Here is a 16,180-nt window from a genome sequence, read left to right on the forward strand (position 1 = left end):
ATGTACGTACCACATATAATCCTTAAAATCAAATAAACAGCTGATTCTGATGGTATTTTAGGGTGTTCTTCCCATTTGTGTTTTATTTATGCAATGCAAACCCAGTCTGGATGTGAACAGGAAGGTTAATTACATCCTGCACAAGCCTATTTCTCACTAAAAGGGGTGAAGAGTACATCATGCAAATGAGTCTTCAGGTCAGACTATCAGAATCTGGACTTCATATTCAAATTGTCCATGAAGTGATCATCTCTGTACCTTCTGTGTACCCAGTGCCTCACTCACCAAACTCACAGGTAATACTGAACCTCTGCATAAGCAACAGAGTTTCTATTGATGCACTGAAAAGAAATTCTGTTTCTTCATGTAGGTTCGATTTTCTCAGTTTTTAAATCTGCAAGGCCATATTATCATTTATTAGAATTAGCAAGGAAATAACACAAAAACTGCAAATACACTGGATGTTAGAGAAGTTCAAGCAACAAGCCCTTGACTGACAGAGTTAATTGTAATTCTTGTTGCTTAGCACTGAAAGTTTTAAACCATATATGTATGAAGGCAATTATGTGAAGAATTAGTTAATCCCCCAGACATCAGCTTTCCCTGCATTATTTTAAGTACCAAAGCCACTGAACAACACAGCCTGCAAGGAGATGGAAACACTAGGCAGACAGGTAAACATATGCATATGAGCAAACACTGTTTTGGGGTTGTTCCCAAAACAAGCTGTACAATTCCTAAAATAGAGACAGGCAAAAGCCTGAAATCTATGCAATCTGCCAGAGAAAGATGAGCTGATCTTCTAAAATATCACTTATAAAGTATTAGCAGCACATCACAACCAACAAATAGCTAAAACGTTATCTGCAAAACTGAAGGAAATGTGTCCTGCTGTAAGATTTGTCCTACAGCCATGAGCTTTCAGGTGAAACCTGAAACACTCAGCCCATGAAGGCTCAGGGATTGAGGCACTCAGCTGAAAGTGGGGCTGCAGTGTCTGAGAAGACACAGGCTGATCTCACAGTACCCTCTGGATTTTCCTGGATAGGAAACAGCAGGCAGTAAGGATGGAAGATTCAATTTTTAGGTGCAAGGACACCTCTATTTGTGGCATGTGAGAGGCTGCAGAGTAAACTATCCTGTGTTGGAGAGGAAAGGTGGAATCAGACCTCAGGATAAGTTACAGTCTCCACGCTCTTATTCTCCAGAATGCTGTCAAACACAAAGGCAGACAGAGATCCAGAGTCTCAAAGCAGTGATGAGATGGTGCTGTAGTGAAGAGACTTAAATTTACTATGAATTGGGGAAATTTCTGAGATTTGAAGAACTTGTACTGAAGAGATACTTATACTTGTTCTAAATGTACCCACTGAAAGTCATAGAAAAATATTTGAGCTAGGAACAGGGCAAAGCCAAAAGGCACACAAGGTGTCCCCCAGGAAACAGTGCTGCTGCTGATTTTGTTCAGCTAAACAAACTCCACTTAAAAACAATGAACAGAAAAATAAATATTTATATCCAGATCCTTGTAATCTTGTTCTGGTAACCAAAATCCAGAAGGAAGGTTAGGAGCAACAAAAAGACCTCATAAATCTGAGTGAACCATGAAAAAAAAGTGACCCAAGTGCTTTATGTAGTTATGAATAATGCATCTATAGAAAAACAACATAAACCATGTATATATGATGCCAAACATTGAACTGAATTTTTCTAAACCAGACAGTCAAAGGAGCCTATGAAATGTTGCGCCTCATCAAAAGCAGCATTAAGAAAAAGGAAGAGGTGTCATTTTTTCAACACTCAAAAAAGCAGAATTTTATTTCATCTCCCTGTTTTGAAATAGTTACCTACAAGTTTAGAAAGTAAAGTAACCAAGATTCTTCCATGTGCTTTATCTGGCTTGGCTTTGCCTGTGTGACTGGGTAAAGATGGGGATAAAAGCAGCCCCAAATGTGTAGAGAAGAGTGGAAGACACATCCTAATTTCCCTAATTAAAACACTCTCCCTTTTTTATTAATTATTCTGGTACCAGACCCCTCAAGGCCTGGCAGTGTAGGAAGGAAGTGCATGTGTCCATCAACCTGCAGGAGCAGAGTCCTTAAAAGGTTCTCCAAGCATCATTAGCTTAAGAATGTTTCTTTAATAATACAAAAGGTGCACCAAGAACTTTGGAAATGTTCAAGCAAATGTTTGGTGCCTCACTGGGAATTATGCACTGAATGGATTTTTCCAGAATTGTTGAAAACTATCACTTCAGTTTAGTGAAATAAAAAATCACAGGCTGTTTTGGTTTTTTTTTTAAATCTAAATGATAAATGTATGGATACGGCTATAATACAGTGTGAAGTCTCAGCTTAGAATTTAGGTTGGATTATAGATCACACTTGAAAGTCTAGTTAGTGTCACAGTTTGCCTGGCACTGACACTGAGTCTGATATTGACAGCTAAAAATATACAACATGCAATATACAACAGAGAGAAATTCTCTGCTGGTAGATGTTTGAAAGACAAACTAGGAAATGTTTTCCAGCTTGAGTTATGGAATTTAAGCATTGTTTCTGCAGCTTATTTTAGCTTTAAAAAAACCTTTAAAAATACATAAATATTTTAAGACCACCAGGATAAAATATCTGTCTCAAAAGATGAACTCTATAGTCCTTGTTATGAGTTGTAAAGTGTCTGAAAGTTAAGTGATGGTTTAAAAGCAGAACTAAGAACCTTGAGTAAGATGAAATGCAGTTTAAATTCAAAGTCTGGCATTTGGGCCTAACATTTTAAAGGAGATGTCTTTAATATGTTCAGAGAAAGGCTTCAGTGAAAGGCAGAGATGACCAACCCAGGTTCTGACAAGTAGTTCCCTCCCAAATAACAATGTGGGTGTTATGTGGTGATCAGCCTCTACTAAGCCATCCTGGACTTCAGAAATGTTCTGTAAATGGAACTAAACTGTGCTGTTGTAACTAAACTGATAAATTTAACCTACTCAGTCAGCACTGAGTTATTTCAGCCCTATATGGCCATCAGTTCTGTGGGTTTTGCCTCCTGCTCACATTTTGTTGCCTGTGGTTATCTGCACTCGCTGCCCTACCCAGCCAGAAGCTTGAGAGTGTCTGTCCTTCTCCCCAAAAAAGCATGCAATAAACTACAAAAAAAAGCATGCAATAAACTACAATTTATATTTTAAGGAACATCTACTACAGAAGTGGATGGCAGCAGGAATTGTACTCAATTCAACATGGTGATCCATTGTAGTAACTCCATTTACCAGTCCATTACAACTGGGAGTTCCTTCTCACCCATCCCCATCCTCACTCATGATCCTGGCAGGTATTGGTACACACTGAATCCTTTAAAAGCTGTTTTATGTCACTGATTTAGCAGAGAATAAATCCAGGAATGAAAAGGTGGGTGGTTTTCTCTCATGTTAGAGACTTCCTGGAATGATCCAGCAATCACTGAAGATGCAGCAAGGCAGGAGATAGGGCTGGGAGGTCAGCAGCAAGTGATATGCCTGAAAAACAGAACTAAGGAAGATCAAGGGAATGGGAGACATCCTCTTCTGGTGGAAACACTGTCAGAAAGACAAAACTACCCATGAAATTGTATCTCAGGACTCTAACTTATATAAACCCCAGTGACATAAGATTTGCTGCAGCTCCATTTCAGACCCTCCTGAGTCAGATACATTCCCAAATTCCAGCTGCTGAGGTCGGGAGCTGCCTACCTGGGAATTCAGGGAAGGAGCCTGGCAGAGAACATCAGAGCACGCAGATGTTTGCTCAGTGCTGCCTTTGGGTGTCCTGTCACACAATTAGCGCTCACAACTCTGCAGGAAACAGGCAGCGCTGTATTAAAGGGCTGGAACTATATCTAGACACAGTGGGCAACATCAGAGGAATCTGAGTTGCTGCAATTTGCACTTCCTCCAGGACCCAATAAAACACAAATTACACCAAGTTGTGCTCCCTGAGGCTACTCATGAAATACTCTCTGTATGTGCCTCCATCAATCTGCCAATGCTATTTTCAATGCACAGCTCTGTTTCCTCTCAGATGGGCTGGAAGACTGAAATTTTTGAGGTTGCATAAAGATAGAGGAGGTTTGTTAAAGCAGGACAATCCTCTAAACCACAACCAAAATCTTAAACCCAACACAGAATATTAATCCAAGGGCCTGGATTATAGTTTTATGGTTAGGAGGAACAGTTTGTCAAATGGGGTGGGCTGATTTTGGCTGGTATAAAGTTAATATTCTTCACGAGTAGCTCATATTCTGACTATAAAACAATTTGCTAAATAGCTTTGATACTTTTAGGGCCTTCCCTGGAAACTGATTCCTGTTTTTTATCAGCAATGATCAGCAGATCACATCAAGGAATTTGAGACCTGATTTGCCTCTAATGGATTTTGGCAGGGACTCTCAAAACAGTGCAAACCCCATTACAGTCAGATCATAAAAATGCTCTCTTTCTTGTTTTGCTGAGAAAATTACCACTCTTTTCTTGTTTACCATACTTTCTGTCAACTCTATTTAATGCTCTAGCAAACCTACTCCAGGAGAGTTAAACTACAGCAAAATTCAGCCTGCTCAAGCAACTGGAGTTTGGGGGTTAAGCACTGAAAGCTGCTGGAGGGGTGACCTTGCTGAAAGGTGAATTCTCATGTCACAGATAGAGGTGACCAAGAAAATAAACCAAAAAATCACTGTCAGAGGGGATTGGTGTGCACTTTGCAGCCAGCCAAGGGCCACTGACATTTCAAAAGGTGGGCTCAGTTAGTGGAAGGAAACCATTTTGTCCATTTAACTCCTGGTGCTGAAAGGAGGAGGGCAGGGCAATCTTGGGAGCAGTGACTATGAGAGATTCCCACACTGATCCAGAGCACAAACAGTGTGACACACCCGGCCATCTGAGATGTGACTTCATTGGCAAAGCCTGCAGGTTATGTCAAATTAGCCCCACACGTTTCACAGGCGAGCTAAGTTATTTTTTCAGTCCTTTCTTCACCTGCTCTTCAGCCCATGAGTTTATAAGCCTCTGTTTGGGCAAAACCCCCATTTTTTTAGCTTTTTCAAGGACTTTCACATATCTCCCAGAGACAGCTGATGTCTTCTCTCTGCTGTAATATTTTTACTTTTTAAAAGTCTTTTTATGCTACTGGCAAACCAGGTTCAGACATGTTCTCTGTTGAAAGGCCAGCTGCTCTTTGGTTTCTTCCTTGTAATTTATCTCACCGAATTTCTCAGGAAAGCCATGAATACAGTCTGAATAGCAATGCTTCCCACCACTTTTGTACAGGTGTTTCTAATGCAGGAGGCTCTATCTGTACTTATATCCTGGAATCTTTTAACTATAACTGGACTGAAGAAATTAAAAGACACCAAGACTGGTGTATTGGCTGTGGCCTCTGTTTCTGAACCACGGCACCAATTATATCAAATAAAAACACAAGAAATATCCACTGAAAGGAAATATCAGTAATCAGTTCAGAAAAAAAATATTTGCTACAAATTTGAATTAATTACAATTTTATTTTTTAGATTAATTTGATTTTATAATATTTATATTCATCAGTTGAGGTTCTTTATGTTCATGTTTTGGACTGATTTGGGAACAAGCAGAAATGCCTTCAAAATATCAGCTCAGAAACAGCTACAAGCAAAACAGGTGCAGCACTAATAATAACACAAATTGCCAAAATATTTTTTTAAGAAAACAGAGCAATGAATTTCTATTGTGTTCACTGTTTCTCTGTTATAATTTTTTTACCCTTTCATGCTTCTACTTCCTCTAACAATCTGACAAAATGTGATTTTTTTTTGCTATCTCCCATAGAATGGAAAGGAAGAACAGATATTATTAATAAATGGACTTTTAAAAGCAGAAAAACAAAACAATGCAAAAATAAGACTCTTCAAATCTGAAAACTTCTATTTAAAGGTCTTCTGAAAGGCTTTCTTTTCACCAATGATATTTAAACCTATTTAAAGCCAAAATAACAATATTTTATTTTAAATTTGGGCAATAAAAGAAGACCCAAACAGACCATTTACTTGTAATCTGTTTTTAGGGCCTATAGTGAAGGTAATATTTGATCTATAAAACATCTCCTTCTTGTTTGCGTTAAACCCCGGCATTGACACAGTAATAAAGTTGAAAAACTAAGTGATAAATCTTACAGCAGCCACTTTTTTTTCCAAATTTTCTTCCTCTGGTATTACCTGCTAAATGCTTGAAAGCAGAAGATTTACAGTTTTCTCATATGTTGTAACTTTCTCTAAAGCCCAGTTAAACACAAAGCCAGCCTGGGATGTTCTCCAGCCCTGTAAGATGCATTGCCTCCTGCAGCTGTTTATCTGCATGCAGACCCTTGACAGGACACCCAGACAGACACTTCAGGTGAGATACCTGTCCTGGGGTGACTTTATAATGCTCAATCTTATCCCCATTCATTTGTTTTGCCCAGAAATAAGTGTTGCACCTTTAAAACTAGATCTGAGAGTGAAGCAGAGGAGAAGGAAAAGTGATGGAATTATTTTTGTGGCTGTATTCAAAACATAGAGATGTGAGAAATACAGCTCGCTATTTTAAATTTTTTTTAATTGATGTTTAATAAGGAATGAAAGGGACAATATCCAGTGCTGGGGTGCTTTGCCAAAAGCACACCATTGTGGCATTCACATTTTCTGGAAAAATCCCTTCACCCAGGATTTTTCTCCTGGGAAGCTGAAAAGCCTCAGAGAAAAAGGAAAACAATAATTATCTGATTTGCTTCTCCTGTGTATTGCTTTTTTGGAATGTGTTTGGAGATTGTTTACCCACAGGTGATTGTTCCATTGGTTTTTGGTGAATTGTTTTGACTCTTTGGCCAATCAGAGCCAAGTTGTCAAGACTCAGGAAGGAGTCACGAGTTTTCATTATTATCTTTTTAGCCTTCTGTAAGTTTCGTTTCTGTATTCTTTAGTATAGTTTAGTGTAGTATTCTTTAATATAATGTAGTACAATAAAATAATAAATCAGCCTTCTGAGAACATGGAGTCAGAGTCATCATTCCTTCCTTCACCTGGGGGCAACACAAATACAATACACCATTTGCTTAAAACAATGTCCTCATATACTTTGACATCACATGGGTTAAATGCATATTCATTAGAGTTATACATATTCACACATTCCTGTGAGTTTAGGTGTTCCAGGAATTTCTTTTGCTGGGTTTTAACCTTTGACTTGTCTGCATGACATCCTGTATGATTAAATCAACATATTTTATTTCTTCTTGAGGCTCCATTCTGTTTTTTTACACTAGCTGATAACTGGAGAGTCAGTAAATTTTTCTCTTGCTGTTCTAGTTTTTGTCACTGTTATCTTATCCTTCAGATAATATAGTCAACAAATATGAGAAATAACACAGCTATTTCACACCATTATCTGAGTTAGTTACACAAACAAAAGCATTTTAACATTACATAGTTCCTATTTTAATATTATGCTAAGACCTAAAATATATATTTATCACACTATTACTTACATAAACTGACAGATTATACTACACCAAAAAGCAGTTAAAAGGAATTGCAAATTGTATCACATCAAAATCTTTGTGGCTAAAAATAACTTGCAAAAGCAAATACATAAATGCAAAAGCCCATACTATCCTGTCATTTATAAAAATGATAAGCAGTGCTCAGGGTTTCTCCCTCTGCAGACAGACAGGGAGTTTTCCCTTGCTGTTTTCACTGGTTTTTCTCTCATTAGCTGGGGCCAGAAGGGTTTTTTTTTTTGGAATTTCAGCTATTGCTTGGTCTGGGAGCACCAGGACTACCAGCCAGGACACCTGAGCCCTGGAGAGACTGAGGGAAAGCCAAAGGCACAGCCACCAAAAGGACTCTGAACTACAGAAGGACTCTCTCTGAATTTGCCATCTCTTCAGAACAGCGAGAGGTTCCACTGGTCCGTATTATTCATTTCTCATGTTTGTGAACACTTTGCCTTTTAAATAAACAGGTTTTTTCCCACTTTTCTTGAAGGGGGTTTATCTTCTAAACAGGTGGGGGAGAAGGAAGAATTTTGCCCTTTAGGGAATATCCCTTCAGAAATTCCTTTCCAAATTTGTCCCAAACCAGGACAGACACCTAAATTTCAGACACCTGAATTCCAAGACAAGTGAATCATTCCCTTAGTCTGGAGCCTGAGGTGCTTTTACACTAAATTATGAAAAAGACCATCTCATAGTTCTAAATTCTTTGAATATGCATGGAGCAGAGTTGGAGTTTTTTCTGACCAAGCTGGAAAAATGAAGTTTTTCATCAGACCCATTTACACCGTGAACTTCCTGCCACTTCAGAGCTGCACACTGAGATAAAAGAAATGATAACAAAATGAATATTTGAAGCAACAATCAGCTGTTATATTGCTAATGAAGGTAATTGTATGTTCATTCTTTTCAAGGATTAGAGGCTGCAATGAGCATATGAAAATTAATAAAATCATTTATAGCCTTTTTACAACATGTACCAAAATTTATTTAAGAATCAGTCAAAAAAGTGTTTTAAATCTCAGTCGGCTGAGAATCCCTGGCTCTATAGAATATTTCTCATAAGAATAAAATCTCTCCATTTATAATTATTTTGTTTTACCATAAAGGAAAAGGAAAATAAATAAACAATATAAAGTTATAATTAGCTATTATGAAAATTAAGACAATCCTTCTCACCTGCCTTGAACCTATTTCATCTGGAAGATAATGACACAAGTTCTAATAAACAAGTAAGTAATGTTACAGAAACTTTTCAAAATCCACATGCTGCTCTGCATTTAGCTAATGGTTGTGGATGAATGGGTGTAGAGGCTGAAGCCTGTGATGAATCAACCTGCAGAATGTGACTCCTGCACTTGGGTGACTCACTTGTAACTTTTTGGAATGGATTATACTCATAGAAGAATTTTACAGTGGTACTAATCAAAAGTTGTATTAAGTGCATGATGTAACAGAAAAGCTTCAGTTGTAAATCAAGGGACAGACTCAAATGATCTTGTCCATGGGCTCTGAGGACTGACCTCACCATCTCTACACTCATCCACAGAAAACTGCCCTGAGGGCCAATAAATAGCTGTTTTACCTGCCTCTCTTAGTCCAGTGCTCATTTTCTGGTGGTATTTTGCTTTCTTGCTGGACTGGGTTTTATTTAGAAGGCTGTGGAGGCTCCCTTTTTATGGAGAATCTAAACAATCATCTTGATGTTTAAACTAGGTGTGAAAACTCCCACCTCACTGCCTCAAGTCTTGTGTTTGTACACAGCAAGAAGCATCTACTTGATTCAGCTTTTTTGTGATCTCATTGTGATGCAGAGAATACAAAAAAGTGAGTGATGTCCTATTCATTATATGTGTCACTGCCCCATTACTTTACAGGATAATGTGGTTCAGTTTCAGTTCATAAAAATTCCTTTTCCATAAAGAACTCGATGTATTATAGCTCATATAAAGGGGGATTTGGAAGTGAGCATTTGATTTATTCACCATAAAACACTAAATAACATGGTGACCTCTAACTGATCTATGGTGCACCAAACATTCCTGAGGAATTTCAATTTTTCTGCAATCCCTACAAAGCAGGCTCAGGTGCACATTGGAAGGAGGCTGATTCAAACTGCCCAGTTGTGCAAATAATGTATGCACGACGCCACTGGCATATGTTATTCACTTTGAGGATTTCATGATTTTGCTTAGCATAATCCAGCATAGCTGAACAAAAGAAACTCAAGTTTTCCCTGACAGTCTAAAACAATAATTGGAAGAGAAAAAAATAATTAGATACAGTTTGCAAGACAAAAATGGAGGAAATATTAATATATGGATTAAAGTTAAAACAATTTTATGTGTGAAAATTCTTCCTCCCCTCTTTTTATGCTCAAAGCAATGCTTTTGTTTGATATGGATGCAACAAAGTCCTTGTATATTCAGCCAATAAATAAGAATTTATGGAGTCTGGTCCTTGTAATGGCACGCAGAGCAGGATTATTGAAATGATTTTAACTGAAATTACTAATTTCCAGTCAAGATTAAACAGATATGATATAAATCTAAAGGAGAAACTGAGGATGGGTGTATCAGGGCAAAACAAGTGCCTACACATGCAGTGACAAGGAGCAGATGTCCAGAGAGCTGGGTACAACATAGGACACACACAGAGACCTTGAGTATCCCCACAGATGCTGCTTTTAATCTAAGGATTTAATAATGAGGTTTACCTTGCTTTGCATTTTGTAGAGTTTGATTACCATTTTAAGGAGAGATTGTCATTCATCTGTTGCTTTTATGTGGGAAAGATCTTTGTGGGCAGTTAGATGAGTTTTGGGATATACCTAGATATATCTATATAGATGGGAATGGACATTGCCATTTTTGATCCATCCTTCCCTCTGGGCCTGCATGGCTTCTAGTATTTCTGAACCATGATTACATGTTTCAGTGAAACCATCTCCTCACGTGGATTTATATTGCTTTTACTTTCCTTTTCATACAGAGCCAGACCCCTGAAGGTCAGAAACTAAGCTGCCTGATTACCACAATGCATCAAACAGAGCAAACTGCCTCAGCTTCCTCCTTCAGAGCTCATGGGACACTTGACACTTTTCTTTACCTCACTTTTCTTTACTTGTTTATTAAAGGATATTTTTTTTCATGGCAAATACATGGAGGCTTTTAGAATCTTTTGGGCTCTCCAAAATGCAAAGAGGAACTGAATCTCTCTCTCTCACGTCCAGACAGTGCAGGCAAACATTGCCAGGTTCTGATAGCTAATTCTCATTTACTTTGCCTTCAGAGTAGCCACCAGTGCCACTGCAAGAGCACTGAATCAAAATCAGATGAAAAAGTTCATCAGCTTGGAACAGCAGATGGTGAAGGGTCTGCAGGGGAAGATGTATGAGGAGTGGCCAAGCCTGGAGGAGGCTGAGGCCAGACCTCATCATGGTCTTCACCATCCTCCCAAGGGGCAGCAGAGGGGTAGCTCCAATCTCTGCTCTCTGTGACAGTGACAGGACTTGAGGAAACGACTGGAGCTGTCAGGGGGAGGTTTGGTTGGTGTCCTGGTTTGGGGAAAATTTGGGCCCCTCCAGAAAGCAAACCCACACAGCCCCTCCCCACAATCAGTTCGGGAAGGATTCCTCGGAGAGAAGTGGAAAGAACCTGTTTATTTAACAGGCACAGCACCCCACAGCGCACAAAATGAACAATACCAGATGACACCACTCTGTCACTGCTCTGAAAAAAATGACAAATTCACAAAATCTCTCTGGGGGCGGTCGCTCTGTTCTCAGTCCCTCCGGTGCGGGGGCAGCTGCTGCCCAGAGTAGGCCCCGCTAGGCCACAAGGTGCAAACTCTCGGTGTTCCCAGGGCCCAGCCCAGAGCAGGTTCAAGCAGGTCCAAAAAAAGGAAAGGAAAAACAGTCCAGGGAAAATTCGGATTGCTTAGCTAAACTAATGAGCAGAAGCAAAAAGCAAGGGCAAAGCAGGAGCAAAGCAGAAGCAAGAGCAAAGCGAAAAGCAAAGCAAAAAGCAAAAGCCGCACTATGTACTGCCCTGTCTCTGTGTCCCACCAGCCGTGTGGAGCAGGCTGATAAAACCAAAACAAAACAATTGTTCTTCAGAGCCAGTCTTAGAGGCACAGAACATAATAATCAGCATAAATAGAACAGTCAGCTGGGGATACAAGCATCATAACATCACCCTAGGACAGTTGGATATTAGGGCAATATCCACTTAGGAGAATATCAGAGAGCTGGGTGTATGTTTAACCCCCAGAGGGTCCTGGGCCCTGACCAGGCTCCCCAGGGCAGTGGTCACAGCACCAGCCTGGCAGAGCTCAAGGAACATTTGGACAATGTTCTCAGGCACAGGGGGTGACCCTGTACAGGGCAGGAGTTGGACTCAAAGATCCTTGTGGGTGCCTTCCAACTCAGGATATTCTACAATTCTATTAGTAATGCCTGTATTTTTCATATTTTTTTTCATATATCTCCTTTTTTTTCCCCCCACATTGCTCCCTGCTGTAATAAGACAGTGGAATTTTGCTAGTGATTTCAGTGAAAGCAGAACAACAATTTAGGTTACTACACAGGCACACATTAGGGATCATGCTTTCATTTTCATGATTTCAATTTCTTCAACCATTTGCCTGGTTGTGATGTGTTCTTTCAGTCCCTGTCAAGTCTTTCTTTGTATTGCTACCCGTGTTTAAATTGTTCAGTGAGATGCTCAGTTTAGGAGCTAGCAAAGAATTATTTTTTGTAAATGCTTGGGATGTCTCTATATGCTGGAAAAATGAAATCAGGAATAATATAAACCTGTCAAAACTTTAAGGTTTGTACCAGTCAGGTAGTTGTGGTTGCTTGGGACAGGAGACATTAAAAAGTGTGAAGTTCTAAGGACCTTCTAAATGATGAGTCTTTCAGAAAAAGAAAAGACACATTTCCAAGGCTTTAGAAATTAGAAATATTCAATTTTGTTACTGGCTGCCAGCCACCCCTGCACTGAGACACTTCTGTCACCTGAACTACAGACATGATGGCAAAACAAAATATAAGCAAGGTAAGGCAACTTTGAGCATTATAACCAGGCTGAAGAATCGCCCCATAATGAGGAAATCTCAGCTCCAAAGCCAAAGGGGAAAAAAAAAGACAAAAGGAAGAAAGGAACACAGAGAAGAACACAGAATAAATGAATGGTTTGGGGGCAAGGCTGCTCTGCTGCAGGGCCCTTCCCTGTGCAAATCCTTTCAGCAGAAAGCCAGAGCCAACAATGGGGCCCTGTTGTCACCCTGATTGTGCTTTATGGCTTTGAAGCACACAACTGATTGCCGGCCTTGCCTTCATCACTAAGTGCTCTCTGTATTCCCATCCCTCACCATCAGCTGCAGCTGCAACTCATCTCTGCTGCTGGAGTTGGATTTTTCCACTGCCAATTCAAGCATGTGTTATAACTGAGTGCACTTCAAGTATCAATGCTAAGAACCATTGATATTTAGAACTTTGCAAAAGATTTTGTTGTTGTTGTTTTGGATTCCTTAAAAATTCCTGTCCCCTGAGATTTTGTCATGTGGATTCTTTGGGTTTCCACTGACTCCTCCTGCCTAGTACTGGATAAGTGAATTTATTTTTTCTGCTCTGCTGGAGGCAGGAGCAGAAGAATGTGTTTGCTATTTACTGAGACTCCATCTTCCAGCAGCACAGGTTCTTGATATCCTTCATGTTTGCCTCTGAGGAAAACAGACCATTGCCCATTTTGCATTTATTCTGTTGGAATTGTGGCTCCTCATCTGATAACAGCATTGTAGCACTGTTGGCTGGGTCTCCTCTCTGGATACAGTGCATTGTTCCCTGGCTCCATCAGGGAATGCTGGGGGGATCTGGGAATTTGGAGGGGAGAAAATACTCAACACTTAGAGAGGGTTAAGCACTTGTCTCCCAGTCAAGTTGGCCGAAACTGAATGGTCCCAAAAGTGACCAGAAGGCCATTAGGACAAATTCCCAATTGGTATAAACCTGGCCTGGCTTCAACAGAGCTCTAGGGCTGCCCATGGAAATGGCTAAAAGGCCTTAAAGAGTTCTGTGTTAGGGTGAGAGAGAGGAGATAGGGAGACACCCTAGAAAAGTGAGAAAAAGAAAGAACCAGTGGGCCTAATGCCAGAAACTAATGATTATTTCAAGCAATAAATCTCCTGAGCTCTAATATTCCTGAAGGATGGCAGAGATCTATCACCAGGTTTCTTCAATATGCATTTGGAATTTGACTGTCTATTGTGTTGCACCTTTTTGTTATTCTTACAAGCATTACAGACTACTGCTGCTTAATTTGTTTTCCATATGTGAAAAACGCTGCCAAAGACACAAAGCAATGACAAATCTGACTTTTCATAAACAACACAGAAGAATATCTTTTGTCTTTCCAACTTTACAACTTTTCACAAACTAAGTTGCTCAGTTTCTAATACTGAGTTAGACATAAAATTCAGATTAGGCTGATGTGCCAGGCTTGATATTCAGGGAGATATACTGATCACAGCTGCCTTCTGAATAGCAGGTTTATCTCTTTAAACATGCAGTATCTTTTATTTTAGTCCACAAACAAGTCACTGACATTTCAACTTCACTGTAACATATTATTCCTAAGAGTGAAGAAAATACGAGTATTTGTCTTGGAATATTTCTCCCTCAGGTTATAAAAATTTACTTGGTTTGTAGAATTGTTAAATACTGATAGAGAGACAGAAGGTGAATTCACAAGAACTTCATCCTCAGTTACTGCAAAATAATCTATGAATTATGATTCAACAATGAACAAAATGCATTGCTAACTGGTTTATGGTCCTATTAACAGGTTTCCTTTAGAAGTAAGGAAATAAAATGCAAATAATTATGCTATGTGTTGCAAGGAACTTTGCAGGAGATGTTCATTAGCAAGAACTCTGGAAAAACATAGAAGAAAATTAAACTTTATCTGGTGCCAAAAGACAATGGTCAGGACCTCCTGACCTCAGCCACAAGGATGCTTATTTTCTGAAAAGCAGTTTTGCAAACATCTATTTGGCTTTTTAAACAAACAGTTACAGCTTCTACATTTCTCTGCATGAAATTTTACTTTACATAAGTTTTTCCCCAAAACTTATGCAAAACAGTTTTTTACTTTACATAACTACATAAGTTTTACCCCAAAACTTATGCAGAACAGGCTTCCCTACCTTTGGGCAAATGAAGCAGCATAGATGTAAAATTAGAAAATACCAATGAAATGCAATAGAGTTCTTCCCCTCACTTTGAGAAGGAAAACAGGAAGCCTGTATTTTGGTGTTGAGTTTTGGGGGAATTACAAGTTCTAGTGCCTTGACAGTCCACACAGGGGCAACGTGGAAATTCACTTCTTGATTGAATAACTGAATTCCTTCCACAATAAATTAAACTGCCTGGTAAAGGTGGTGGAAAATGTGCTTTCACCTCAGCACAGGATCAGAACAGACAGAGCATGATCTCAGGGGCCACAAGGGAAGGATGCATGGTAAATAAAGGAAGTGGCCAGATAAAATATTTAATACACCTCACTGACATTAAGATGACAAAGTGGCAACTGATAATGGGCAGAGATCTCAGGCCAGTGTGTGCTTTGAGCTCCTCTGCTGCCATTTCAGCTGCCAGCGTGTTGGGAGCTCAGTAAGCCTTTGAGATGATTCAGGCTGATAGGCCTAACCTTAGTTCTAAGCAAGAACAAGTTCCATTGAGACAGAATGTGATTTTCCTTGTCTACACAAATGCTTTGCTCTAAAACAAATGTACCAGTGGCTGAAGTGAAGGGTTTATACCCATCTCCTGCATGCTGACAGTTTAAGGCAAGAGGCAAAAGAAGAGGGAGAACCATTTAATAACTACATGCATCACCAGTTTTTTAGAATAGAGAATGATTCTGACACAAAATCCTAAATAGGGCTCAATGAAAGGAAAAGTTTCCCCAGCTTTATGTGAAAAGCTGGTTTTTGTTTTGCAGGAGAAAGCAGGCTAACCTGCTGCCAAAAGCAATCTGCTTATGTAACACCCATTGAAGTGAACAAGGGAACAGCGTCACATGCACTGGGATCCTTATCATGCTCTTCTGAAGAATCATAAACCTGAAGACAACAGGATTATGCTAATGGAGTGTTACTGTGGTGGGAGCAATCTAAGTGTCCAGATTAGCCTCATCATGCAGAGTACAAAAACTAAAGAGTTGAGTGAAATGTCCTAAGGCCAGAAATGAGAAAAAATGATGAAAAGCAAATTGGTTGAGGTCTGTTTGTTGCATTTCTGTGCTCCAGGGAGTTTGCAGTAACAGTGTCAGCACCACAAATGTGGATATGGATATTTATTTTCCTGGCCAGCCTGACCTGGGAGTCGCACCCCAGCCTTTGCCCATGGGCTCTGGAGATCTTTTTAATCCTCACCCTGGCCCTTGTTTGAACAGCAGTCCTGTTTCTGTCTCCTGGATGAACCCTGGCTGTATCTGAAGTGCACCCACCTCCAGTCACATCTCTGGCACTGCCTCCTGGATGAACGAGTGACACCAAAGCTGCAGCCCTTTCACCAGTTCAGCCTGTTAGAGTTGGATAATGAGATGATTCGCTCCCACAATTAAAAGATAACTAATGTGTGAATA

This window comes from Melospiza georgiana, chromosome 5 (assembly GCF_028018845.1).
Source record: "Melospiza georgiana isolate bMelGeo1 chromosome 5, bMelGeo1.pri, whole genome shotgun sequence".
NCBI classification, from domain to species: domain Eukaryota; kingdom Metazoa; phylum Chordata; class Aves; order Passeriformes; family Passerellidae; genus Melospiza; species Melospiza georgiana.